This window comes from Pleurodeles waltl, chromosome 8 (assembly GCF_031143425.1).
Source record: "Pleurodeles waltl isolate 20211129_DDA chromosome 8, aPleWal1.hap1.20221129, whole genome shotgun sequence".
NCBI lineage: Eukaryota > Metazoa > Chordata > Amphibia > Caudata > Salamandridae > Pleurodeles > Pleurodeles waltl.
In genome coordinates this window covers 1,036,097,723-1,036,110,805 of record NC_090447.1, presented here as the reverse complement: position 1 = coordinate 1,036,110,805, position 13,083 = coordinate 1,036,097,723, and the positions used below count along the sequence as shown (strand labels likewise).

Genomic DNA, 13,083 nt, shown 5'->3' with positions numbered 1-13,083 from the left:
CTGTCCTAAATGTTGGTACAAAATCATCATTCCATTGGCGTATATTTTCTAATGTTCACTTCAATGGACCAATATGTTTGTAAATGATATTTAGGGCACAGAATTTTTGTCACACAGAATTTAGTCAAAAATAATCTGGCACCATATTGTGCTTTGAAGTTCTATGTGACTGTTTGTACATCCATGGCTATTGTTTACAACTTGTACCTTCGATTCACGTTTTCAGGAGTGGGCGTACTGGTGTAATTGACTGCTCTTCCTCTCCTGTAATGTATGTATTATTTCCTAAAAAAATGCACAGATTAAGTCAATTACAACTAGCAGTTGTCGGAGTGGAAATTCTACATGAGGTATGCCCTAGAGGAAAAAGGGCACCTGAGTAACAACCTCAATTTGTTTTCAATGGAGTTTCTAACATGAGTGTTCCAATAATTAGAATCATTATGATCACCTTGCATCTGGTGTTACGTTGCACACAGACCCGCCTGGAAACATAAAAAAGTTTACTGTCTGATTGACCTAAACACAATTTTGAGTGTCAGAACTCAAAATACATTTTAATTGGCCTCACTTTCTGTATTAAGATTTAAGTTGCCAGAAACGCAATCTGATACTCCAGGGATGAACAAGTGAGTGTTGATGAAATGCTAACATGGCATATTTAGGGAGGGTTCCCGCCTAAACAATGTTATTCTGCAAATAGGTCTAATCCACATTATCACATCATCTGATCAATATGTTATACTAATTTCTCAAACTCAGTATTCTTTTGGTGTTTTCTGTCTGCTACTACAATTAATAACAGATTCCTTCAATGCACAAGGTTCTATTGTGGTTACTGACTTCTGTTAAAGAGGACCAAACAAGCCAGTTGTTCAGGAAGTTTGGAAAGCATTGAGCTTAAGGGATGTTGTGAAGGGTAAATAATGGCTTCCAAGGATGGAAGCATGTTTGCCTACATTGACAGGTCTTTCTCAGCATTTTCTAGCTTTAGTGCACAATTCAGAGCACATGTATTCAATGACTGTTAGAAATGGGGTCTTTGGTTGGCAATCAGGTTACCCTCTGTCCAAGCAAGGACCTTCACTCTAGTCAGGGCAAAGGAGAAACACACTCACCCCCTTGGTAGCTTGGCACAAGCAGGGAGAATTAACTCAGAAGCAATGTGTAAAGTATTTGTACCAAAACACACAGTAATACAGTGAAAACACTACAAAATGGACACCTCACCAGGTTAGAAAAATAGGTAATATTGATCTAAATCAAACAAGACCAAAACAACAAAAAATCCAACATACACAAGTAAAATTATGAATTTTCAAAAGAATAAGGGCCATATTTATGCTTTTTGACGCAAAACTGCGCTAACGCAGTTTTGCTTCAAAAAAATTAGCACCGGCTAACGCCATTCTGAAGCACCATCCGGGCGCCGTATTTATTCAATGACGTTAGCCGGCGTTAGCCGGCGGCGCTGCCTGGTGTGCGTAAAAAAAAACGACGTACACCAGGCAGCGCCGGCGTAGGGGGATATGGAGCTTGGGCGCCAAAAAATGGGGCAAGTCAGGCTGAGGCAAATTTTGCACCTCAACCCGATTTGCGCCATTTTTTTCGACTCCCAACCCCCATTGAAATGACTCCTGTCTTAGCAAAGACAGGAGTCATGCCCCCTTGCCCAATGGCCATACCCAGGGGACTTCTGTCCCCTGGGCATGGTCATTGGGCATAGTGGCATGTAGGGGGGCACAAATCAGGCCCCCCTATGCCACAAAAAAAAAAAAAAAAAAAACTTACCTGAACTTACCTTAATGTCCCTGGGATGGGTCCCTCCAGCCTTGGGTGTCCTCCTGGGGTGGGCAAGGGTGGCAGGGGGTGTCCCTGGGGGCATGGGAGGGCACCTCTGAGCTCCTTCCGAGCCCACAGGTCCCTTAACGCCTGCCCTGACCAGGCGCTAAAAAACGGCGCAAAAGCGTCCAGACGTCATTTTTTTGACCCGCCCACCCCCGGGCGTGAATTTTGCCCGGGAGTGTAAATACGGCGCACATGCCTCGGAGTCACTTTTTTAGACAGGAACGCCTACCTTGCATATCATTAACGCAAAGTAGGTGTCCACGCTAAAAAATGATGCAAACTCCATGGACTTTGGCGCTAGACGCGTCTAACGCCAAAGTATTAATATGGAGTTAGTTTTGCGTCGGAATTGCGTCAAAAAAAACGACGCAAATCCGGCGCAAACAGAGTATAAATATGCCCCTTAGAGTCTTACTCAATAGAAAACAATAGAAAAAATTATTCCCCACAAAGTACCTGGTTAGCATAAAAAATGAACCCGCACGGGTAAGCGTGCATCAGAAAAGGCAGTGATGCATCGATTCCTTCCGTGCAAAGAAGGCCGTGTGTCGTTTCTTCTCCGGTTGGGTCGGCAAGGTGTCGTTTTTCTCCCTCGCAAGAGAGCGATGCATCGATTTCTGGATGGAGCACCTCGGATCTGCGCAGAGTTTGGTTGACTTTGACGCCTGGTTTGAGTCATTATCAGCAGCTGCAAGCGGGTGTTGCACATCGTTTCTCGAGCCGTGATTTGTCGATCTCCCAGCCGCGAAGCTGGCAGCACGTCATTTATCAGCTGCGTTGCAGATGGGGTGCCGACATTTTCCCCGCATGACATTCTTTGCATGGGTTTTCAGCTCTTGTCTGCAAACTTCTTCTTTTAAGGACTGTGAGAAAACAGGGCTGATTTCAGAGGCCCCCTAACTTTTTGCCCCCATTTTCCACTTTTTGCTGGTGTTTTCCTGATTCTGATGGTGCCCTGGGTACTGCTAACCAGTCCCAGGGCCTGTGCTCTGTGTAAAATCAATATGCAAATTAGGCTAATTATAATTGGCTAAGTTAACCTACCTATAAGTCCCTAGTATATAGTAGGGCATGTAGGTTTAGGGACCACAGCATAGGTAGTGCACCCATAGGTGCACTGCTGAGGTGCCCAGTGTCATTTTAAAGGCAGGCCTGCCTTGCTGGCTGCTTTTAAATTAAAGTTATATGCAAATTCGACTTTGGAATTAAAAGTAGTTCCAAAGTCTTAAGCTACCTTATTTTTACATATAAGTCACCCCTAAGGTGTGCCATATGTGGCCCTAGGGCTGGGTGCCTTGTAACTATAAGCAGGGACTTTATAAAAATAGTTTTATAAGCCCTGGTGAGGTAAAAACAGCCAAATTCGTTTTTCCCTCATTGTAGTAAATGGCCTTCATAGGCTAGAATGGGGAGACTTTGTTTTACATTTTAAAGTCTCCTTAAAAGATGCATACCAAGAATTTGGTATCAAATTAATTGTTGTAATAAATCCCACAACTTCCAGTTGTTGGATTTAATATAACTTGTTCAGGTAAAGAGTTTTAGACTTTACCTAAAAAGTTGCCAATTTCAGCCCTGCATTGTTTTTGCTGCTGTGCTCTGATTGGCCAGCCTGTAGCAGCTTAGCCAAGCTGCCTTGATGAGGTGTGAAGTGGCCTGGCTTCACACAAAGGAATGTGCCTGTGGGAGAGAATCTCCCCTCAGCAGATGGTGAGGCAGGAAGGGTGAGGGCTGCCAAACTGGTCTTCAAAGGCAGAGAAGGACATTTGGAGCAACCAGCAACACCCCCACATCCTGCAACCCCAGACAACTAGGTGCCCCCTTGATTAGATTAGGAGAGGGCAGGAGAGGGGTGTGTTTATGATTTTTAGCCACACCAGTGGGTGGGCTCAGCCAGATGTAACCTCCAAAAATCAGATTCAGCCATGTTGGATTTTTAGAGAATGTTGCCCTCTGGGATGGATTTTTGCCACACTTCCCAGGAAGTAGTCATCGCAGGGGGAAGGACCCTGCCCCTGATTGGAGAACCAGGACCCCCCTGCTTTTCACCCAGGAGCAAGGATAAAACTGGCAGACCTGCACCCACACCTCAGATCCCCATCAGATTCCAACAAGGAAGAACTAAAGGAGAAGAAGGACTGCCCTGCTGGACCCCTGGCCTGCACCTGGAACCTGCACTCAGAAGGACTGCACCAGCTGCACACTTGGGCTTCACCACAAGAAGGACTTTGCCTGGCTTAAAGTGGTTCAAGGAGGGACTCCCTGTTTGCTACAGGTGAAAAATTGCTAACCAGAGTCCCCTGCACCAACTCCTGAAGAAGCGACCAGCTGACCACTGCCCAGTGGCCAAAAAGGAGTTTGCGCCAGGTGCATTCTGGGAGTTGTAGTCCGCACCCCCCAAGGACCATCTCAGAACTTCTGGACCCTTGGGGTGAGCTGTGGACCCCAAAAGAACCTTAAAAGGACATCTGGGTGAAGCCCCAGAAGTTTGGAGAAGTTTGGAGAATTTTTGTAAAAAAGCTCCATAGAGGGACCGACCCGCCGCAGCAACTCTAGCCGGCTTGCCTCAACCGCGACCCGGCCTGATTTGCTGGTTCGTCCCGGTAAAGAAAAATCTCAGAAAAAGAGACTAAGTCCGAAGGTAAAAAGTTGACCGGGACCTCCCAGCCATCGTATCCGAGAAGGGCTCCATGGACGTCGGATCAAGATCCAGGTTTACCCCGGTCGAAGGATTTTCACCTCGAAAAAACGACTAAGTCCGAAGGTAAAAATCTCCACCGAGGATTCCAGCATTGCGTATCCGGGGAAGGGCTCCAGGAGGTCGGACAGGACTGGCAGGTTCGTCCCGCTGAAGAAAATCTTCAAAATAAAGACTAAGTGTGAAGGTAAACTTTTAACCGAGGCCTCCCGCGACCTGTAGCCGAGCAGGGCTCCATCGCGGTCGGCCTGAAACTTTGACTTTGCCCCGGTCGAGGTGCAACCAGATGACCCGATTGGCGCTTTTTGTTTCTAAGCGCTAGAAAAATAATAATTCTTTAAAAATTCATATCTCCGGTTCCCTTTATCCGATTTTATTCGTTTTTGTGTCATTTTAAAGATAAAAATATATACTATTTTTATAAATTGGTTTTGGATTTTTAAACTTTTTCCTGTGTTTTGTTTAATTACTGTTTTGTGATATTTGAATGCTTTACACACTGTCTCCTAAGTTAGGCCTTGACGCTCGTTGCCAAGCTACCAAGGGTTGAGCTGGGGTTAATTTACTGAGACCTAACTGGACCTAAGTGGAGGTTAGTGGCTTGTTGCTAGGTGTAGGTACCTACCTGCCCTTACCAATAACCCATTTTCCAACAAGGACCCAGGGACAGGTTAGGATACCACTTGGCAGGGCAGGAGTTTCAGGAGAGAGTCCAGGTGTTAGCAGAGGAAGTCTTTGATGGCCCTGAGACTTCAAAACAGGAGGCAAGCTCAGTTCAAGCCCTTAGAGATTCTTCTCAAGCAGAAATGCACAACAAAGTCCCGTCTTTGTCCCCTTTGACAGGCAGAAGCAGCAACTGCAGGATAGTCCAACAAAGCACAGTCACAGGCAGGGGCAGCACTTCCACTCAGTTCTTCAGCTGTTCTCCTTGTCAGAGGTTCCTCTTGGTTCCAGAAGTGATATAATTTTCTGGTGGGTTTGGCCCAATACTTGTGCCCCTTTCTTCAAAGGAAAGTCTCTGTTGTTCTCAGGATCCTGCCTTGCCCAGGCCAGCCCCAGACAAACATCAGGGGGGTGGAGACTGCATTGTGAGAGGGCAGGCACAACCCATTCAGGTGTAAGTGACCACTCCTCCATCCAATCTAGCACAGATGGCTCATCAGGTTATGCAGGCTACCCCCCAGCTCCCTTTGTCTCACTGTCTAGAGGGGATTCACAAAAAGCTCAACTGTCAAACTGACCCAGACAGGGAATCCACAACCAAGCAGAGTCACAGAATGGTAAAAGCAAGAAAATGCCTACTTTCTAAAAGTGGCATTTTCAAACTAACAATCTAAAAAACAACTTCGTCAAAAGGTGTATTTTTTAATTGTGAGTTCAAAGACCCCAAGCTCCATATTTCTATCTGCTCACAAATGGAATCTGCATTTTAATAATATTTAAAGGCAGCCCCCATGTTAACATATGAGAGAGATAGACCTTGCAACAGTGAAGACTGAATTTAGCAGTATTTCACTGTTAGGACATGTAACACACATCAGTACATGTGCCACCTTTAACATACACTGCGCCCTGCCCTAGGGGCCACCTATGGCCTATCTTAGGGGTGCCTTCCATTTATTAAAAGGGAAGGGGAGACCAGGCCAAGGATGCCAAGTCTAACAATGACCAATCTTCTACGGAATTTCAATGGGAGCGCTTGGTAAAACAGTGAGAAAGTGGAGAAGCCATTCACCATACTAAAGCTATTTAAAAAGGTATTATGCCAATATCTGTGCCCGGTCTGTCATATGTTTTTTGAGGGCAGTGAATCAAAACAATGTATGAGGTACATGTTTTCCCCATCCCCATCTCATTTATGAGAAAGAACAGTAGTTACAGCTGCTGGCACTATATACTGGCATGACCTTTGTGTACCTACCTCGCCATTAATCAAGTGGGCGACTTGCCTTAAAATATATATAAATAAATCTTGCAGCACTAGTTTGAAGCCTGTGGCTAATGTCCTCTTTGACTCCACCCTCCTCTGCTGTGTCACTTATCTAGCTGTGGAAACACCTACTTATGCAAAAAAAATTCTGAGCATGTACTCCCTTGAAACATGAACTGCATTATTATTATTGTATATATATATATATATATATATATATATATATATATATATATATATATACAGATATATATATAGATAGATAGATATAGATAGATATAGCTATATATATGCTTGTGTAATAGTTTGTCATGGATTGGATTAGGCTGAAGAGATTTTAGTACTCTTAGGACCCGATGTACGACGGCTTTTTGCAGTCACAAAAGGTGAAAATTGGCATTTGCGACCACAAAAAGGCTAGGTACGATGTACCATTAATATTTTGCGAGTCGGCATGCAGTTACCGACTCACAAAATAGGGGTTGCGACTCGCAATTAGGAAGGGGCATCCTGAGGGTGTCCCTTTCTAATTGAGAGTCGCAGTGGTATGTATAATTGTTTTGTGACCGTGAATGTGGTCCCAAAACAATTGCAGTAATCACTAATTTTAAATTGGTGCTCACCCATTCTCGAACAGAAAGGGGTCCTCACAGGATCCCCTCCCCTTTGTGAATGCATGCAAAAATAGTTTTACACAGCAGGCAGTGGTCCCATGGACCACTGCGTACTCTGAAAAAATGAAAAGAAAACTTTTCATTATTCTTTTTTAAATGCATCCCATTTTCCTTTAAGAAAATCGGTCTGAATTTAAAAAGAAAAACGGCTTTACTGAAAAGCAGTCATGGACATGGTGGTCTGCTGAGCCCCGCAGGCCATCATCCCTCTGAGTGCGGCCATTCACAATGGGGTCACAAATTGCGACCTACCTCATGAATATTAATGTGTTAGGTCATTTGCGACCCCGTTGGGAATCGCTAAATGAGTCTTAGACACATTTGTACATTTAATTTTGTGAGCCTCTAATTGGGGTTTGCAAGGATTTGCAATTAGAGACTCGCAAAATGAAATAGTTTTATATTTGACCCATGGACTCTCACTCCAGGAGCTGTGCAATCTCTGATTTTGTGCCAGGACGAGATTACAAATGTTGAAGTGTATTTTCCTGCATAAGTTATGTCAAGTTGTACTTGCTGCAAATTGTTTGTTCTTTAGACCTGGCAGCCTTAGGTTGGTCTTCCTCCTAACTTTGTGGCAACTTACCTCCAATTTTTGATTAAGTTAATTTTTGTTGACCTTAGATCTCTGTGCACTTTACCACTGATAACCAGTGCTAAAATGCTTGTGCTCAATCCCCTAAACATGCTTTCATTGGCATATACCTAATTTGCATATCTCTTAAACTTATAACTCCCTTGTAATGTGGTATATCTATTGTACCATCCATTTAAGTAGCACTTTAAAACATGTCACAGGCCTGCATTATAGCCTGAATGCAGTTTTAGACCACTATGTCAACTTTGCATTTAAACCCCCTTGTCAAGCCTTAAGCACCCCTTTTACAACATATAAGTCACCATAAATGAGGCTGCCCCTAGGTAGGCCATAGTCCAGGGGCTGTATACTTAAAAGGTTGGACATGTACTTTCAAGTTTTCCATGTCCTGGTGGTGGAAAACTACTAAATTTGTTTTTCACCACTGTGACGCCTACACTGCCATGGGATAATATTGGGGATACCTTATTACATTTAATAAAATGTCATTTCCAAATGGGAGGTGATATCTATGGGGGTCATTCTGACCCTGGCGGTAATTACCGCCATGGCGGAGGTCGGCGGTAGCACCGCCAACAGGCTGGCGGTGCACCGCTGGGCATTCTGACCGCGGCGGTTCAGCCGCGGGCAGAAACGGAAAGTCGGCGGTCTCCCGCCGACTTTCCGCTGCCCTTGAGAATCCTCCATGGCGGCGGAGCGCGCTCCTCCGCCATGGGGATTCTGATACCCCCTACCGCCATCCTGTTCCTGGCGGTTCTCCCGCCGGGAACAGGATGGCGGTAGGGGGTGCCGCGGGGCCCCTGGGGGCCCCAAAAAGAATTTCAGTGTCTGCCTAGCAGACACTGAAATTCGCGACGGGTGCAACTGCACCCGTCGCACCTTCCCACTCCGCCGGCTCAATTCTGAGCCGGCGTCCTTGTGGGAAGGGTGTTTCCCGCTGGGCTGGCGGGCGGACTTTCGGTGGGAAACCCAGAATGACCTCTGCGGTCTTTTGACCGCGGTACGGTCTTCTGGCGGTTCCCGCTTGGCGGGCGGCTACCGCCGCCCGCCAAGCTCAGAATCACCCCCTATGTCATGTTTGTTATCTATGAAATGTTAGTGATAAACCCTCTTTAATGGTAAAGTCAGATTTTTCATTACAGTTCAAAAAATGTCACATTTAGAAAGTTGGCATTTTCTTGCCCATAGCTCTTTGTGCCTGCTTCTTCTCTTGGGGCACATTGCTGGGTGTAGCTGAGTTAGGCTTTGTGAATTCCTTCCAGACAGACACACAACAGAGGGGTTAGGTGTGCCTCAATGGGACATCTGCTGGCAGAATGCGGGGCGAGGCAGAACACAGCCCAACTTACAACTGAATAGCCTTTGCGTTGCCTTCACATGAAGGGCCAAACGGCCATGTATTGTTATTGCAGCAAGCTTAGGGCCAGGGTAGGGAAATCAAGAAATTCCATGCACTTCAAAGAACCTTTCCACAGAAGAAGGGCACCACGGTAAAAAATCAGAACCTTCAGACCCACACTTCAGTTCACTACTGGAAGGACTCTAAGAAAACTGCCTGCATCTGTGACCTGCTGTTCACATTGCCAGACTTCTGCTGTACCTGGAAGGACTGGTGTTCTTCATGGATCCTGCCTTGAACCCTCAGAGGGCATCTATGCTGTTGAGCCCTACTTCTTCACCTACTTCCAGAACTAACAGAATGACTCCAAGGGCTAATTTGCTTGCCTCCTGTGTTTAGAGCCACAGTGACCTATTAGGCTCCTACCATCTTGAACCCGCTCCTGGACCCAGCTTGAGTGAGTCTTGAATCCCCAAGAGGTGTCCCACCAGTCTTGGAGCTTAGGTTGTGGCGTTGAAGGTGCCCAGCTGGCCTAATCCCAAAAATGAGGTCTTAGAAACATTTTGGCCAAAAACTCCTCTGAGGACCAGGAGGAGGCCGGGACCAACCTCCTTCCCTATCCCTCCAAGATGCAACACTGGTCAGATTGACTTTGCAGCTTCACCTTCTACATTCTTCTCCGCAGCAGCAAATCCTTTTCAATGACCCTTCACCAAAAGGGTATCCGACCTTGTCTAACTGTCTTTGTCTACCACCCTATGCCCTGTCTGCCGAAGATCTTTTTCACTTACATTTCAGTGACTAAGTATTAACATAGAAATCTTCACATCAGCTTTGAGCCAAGGTCATTTGACAATGACGTTCCCTCCTTGGGCACCTCTGGCAGCCTTGACCCACTGAACTTTACCTTCTCTGATACACTTTCTCAGTATGTCTTCTAAGTTCAAAAGTAAGTGCTGACTAGATCCAATCCACTTCCTGTATCTGAACCATGCTCCATCGCGGTCAGCTATATATATTTTTTTTACTTTGACTTGACCTCATGCAACTATCCATGTGTTTTCACTTTATTATTATTTGTGTGTTGCATAAATACTTCACACATTGTCTCTAAGTTAAGCCTGACTGCTTTTTGTGCTAAGTCACCCAGGGTAAGCTCAGGTTCATTTGGTGACTTTATGTGGTTCACCCTGCAAGGGACTGCGGCTATTGCTGAACCAGGGCTCACACCCCAGTCACCAACAACCAAATTTCTAACAGTAATCGAACATCGCACATTGTGAATTCGGTCACTTCGAAAGGAAGAAACCAAAGGACATTACAGAGGTAACCCCTGTTCTGAGATACATAATTAGGAGCGGTGTGGTAATTGTACAACCAGTCTATACAGCATGCAGAGGATCAGACTTTATCAGGTGAACTAATATCACATAGGGTGTCTCACAAGGAATGAGCCCATAGTCTTGCATGAAAGCAATACTCAAAAATAAATAAGGTATCTGTTGCAACCTCTCAGTGCATACAAAAGGTGTACAGAATGGAGGAAAAATTGAGAAGTACACTGTTGTGCATGCTTAGAATCTTTACAAGAAAAAAGTGTCTATGGAGTTTTGCAAAAATTGTCACTTAATGTAAAAGTTGCATTTCTTGACACATAAATGGTCCATGAAATGCATAATTAACATCTTTGGGTTTACAAGAGTGCAGCATAAGAGGATGCCGCCCACTGCAAAGACAACACTACAATGAATCACAAATTCATTTTAATGAATACTTGTAGTGGATTTCATATTTTATTAACTCTACTTTGGGTTGTAGCAGTGTGCATTGTAATGGAGTGACAATTATGTGAGTCAAATACCAACAATCTCCAATGGATGGAAGAAAACTTGGCAGAGCACAGGTAGCTGGTGAAAAGAGGTTTTTACTCATGTGCCAACATAGGGATCAAACCAAATATCAGTTTACAGTATTTTGATCTGAACCATAAGTAGATGCAGGGGGTGGAATGTACCACCAAGCACATATTTTATGTTTATCTGGCAATTCTATTCTGCTTATTTTCTGGTTTGTTGAGTTTTTGGTTGAGGCTGAGAAACAATTGTCTGCTTCAGAACCACGGCTGTTAGTTGCTTTGTTTTACAATCTGCTTTTTTAATTGAGGACCTTGTAGTTTACTTGTCAATAGTCAGTTTGATGATCATTTTTTTATTAATATATTTTTCCTGCATATCTTGGCAAGATCAGCCTTGATTTAAGATATAAGGCCTGGCTATGTCTAGGCAGATAGGATACGCCGTCACAAATGTGACAGATATCCCACCCGCCGTTTTACATGTTCCATAGGATATAATGGAACTTGTAATATGGTTGACGGGATATCCGTCACATTTGTGACAGAGTATCCCATCTGCCAAGGTTGTAATCAGGCCCATAAACTGCAGGATCGACTAAGGGAATAAGGGAATTCCCTGTATCTCTGCTGCCTAGAGTACATACTAGAGAAATTGCAAAAGAGGCAGTTCTTACAATATTTGGTCTGAAGCCTTCATTATGAGCCTCCCATATCACAGTGAATCTTTATTGGTACTGGAATAATGTGGTGTCTATTGTCCAAAAAGCACTGGTAGCCAATGATGATATTTATTTCAAAACGATTTCCTGTGAACATCCATCTGCTCACTATTTTACTTCAAGTTCTACAACCCTGGTGGACCATCAAAACTGTAACAAAACTAGTGAATGTGTATGGTTTCGTTAGAGCTGGAGGACCCAGAATTCTGAATGCTCTCCAAAGTAGTCAGAAATGGGAGCCAAATTAGGCATAGTTTTAAAGAGCGTGAAAACCTTATGATGTTCATAAAGCTATATTGCAGATTTTGGCCTCTTATAACTCTTTTGGTGTGCATCATACATAGTCGCTTTTGTAATTTATATGAAAACGGTAAACTTACCTAGAGAGTGCACAAGAGTGAGAACTGTTTGGCATAATATTCCAAACTTAAAGTAAAATAAAGTGATCTGACATTCACTTCTCTTCAGTGGCAGTTGTCAGAAGGCCTGAATTATGATGCCCCTTGCAAAAATGTAGATGAAAGACAGCAGTCATCTGTGATGGAGCTCCAGGGGAGGTGTTAGATAAAACTGACTTGAACTATTACCATGGGTTGGCTGAACGTGTTGTGTGTTTTCTGGAGAATTGCTAGTGACTCATCCAAATGTTCTAATGCATCTTGAAAAGATCTTGGTTAGTAAGGCTTTACTACTGATGATGGTAAGTGGTGCGCAAATGCCCGCTGCAAGATTTGTAAAAAGATTTAGGGCATTATTGTTGTTCTTACACAATGTTAATCGCATACCAATAAACACACATACCGTCAGATGCAGTATTTGAAAGGTGTGCAAGTTCTGACCGCAGATTAAGGGATAACACAGTAATAGCATGATTTTCCGTTATCCAAGATGCACAATCTCAAAATGGGTGTAATTTACCTGTATGATTTTTGGCACCTTTACTTGGTAAATTCATGCAATCAAACATATGACCAGCTTAGTAACTAGTGTCGTCTTCATGCTTTGCAAGGGAATGAGATTCATACTGTAAATGTGGCGTCCCAGATCCTGAGCGATTTGGCTTATGGTTTCCATACTCACAATTGCCCCCAGTTGCACAATGGTTCATGCCTTTACATCCTTTCTAGAACTCTTTTCTCTTTTGTTCTACTTCAAAGTAACAATATAAAAGAACAGTTTTCCTTTTAGTTAGAGTAGGTAGAGATAACCATCCAATGTGAGTGGGTGAAGTCTCTGACTTGGTCTCACTGAAATCCTCACTTGTATTGCTGGGGTGAATATCCGCTTAATTGATCTTTAGTGTAAACATCCTTCCAAGATGTTTTCAATCAAGGTATTGATTGCTTCTCTAGTCACATAAAAATATATATTTGCTTATCTTGTTGAATTTAAGTATTGTTATCCATCTCTTTATACAAGAGT

At 43.9% G+C, this 13,083-nt stretch overlaps 1 protein-coding gene across 1 annotated transcript in view; it reads right to left on the bottom strand.

The window, feature by feature from the left end:
• Nucleotides 1-13,083, bottom strand: part of LOC138249575 (protocadherin-9-like) — a 1,035,193-nt gene that overhangs the window by 677,693 nt on the left and 344,417 nt on the right. The gene's annotated exons all lie outside the window — the stretch shown is intronic.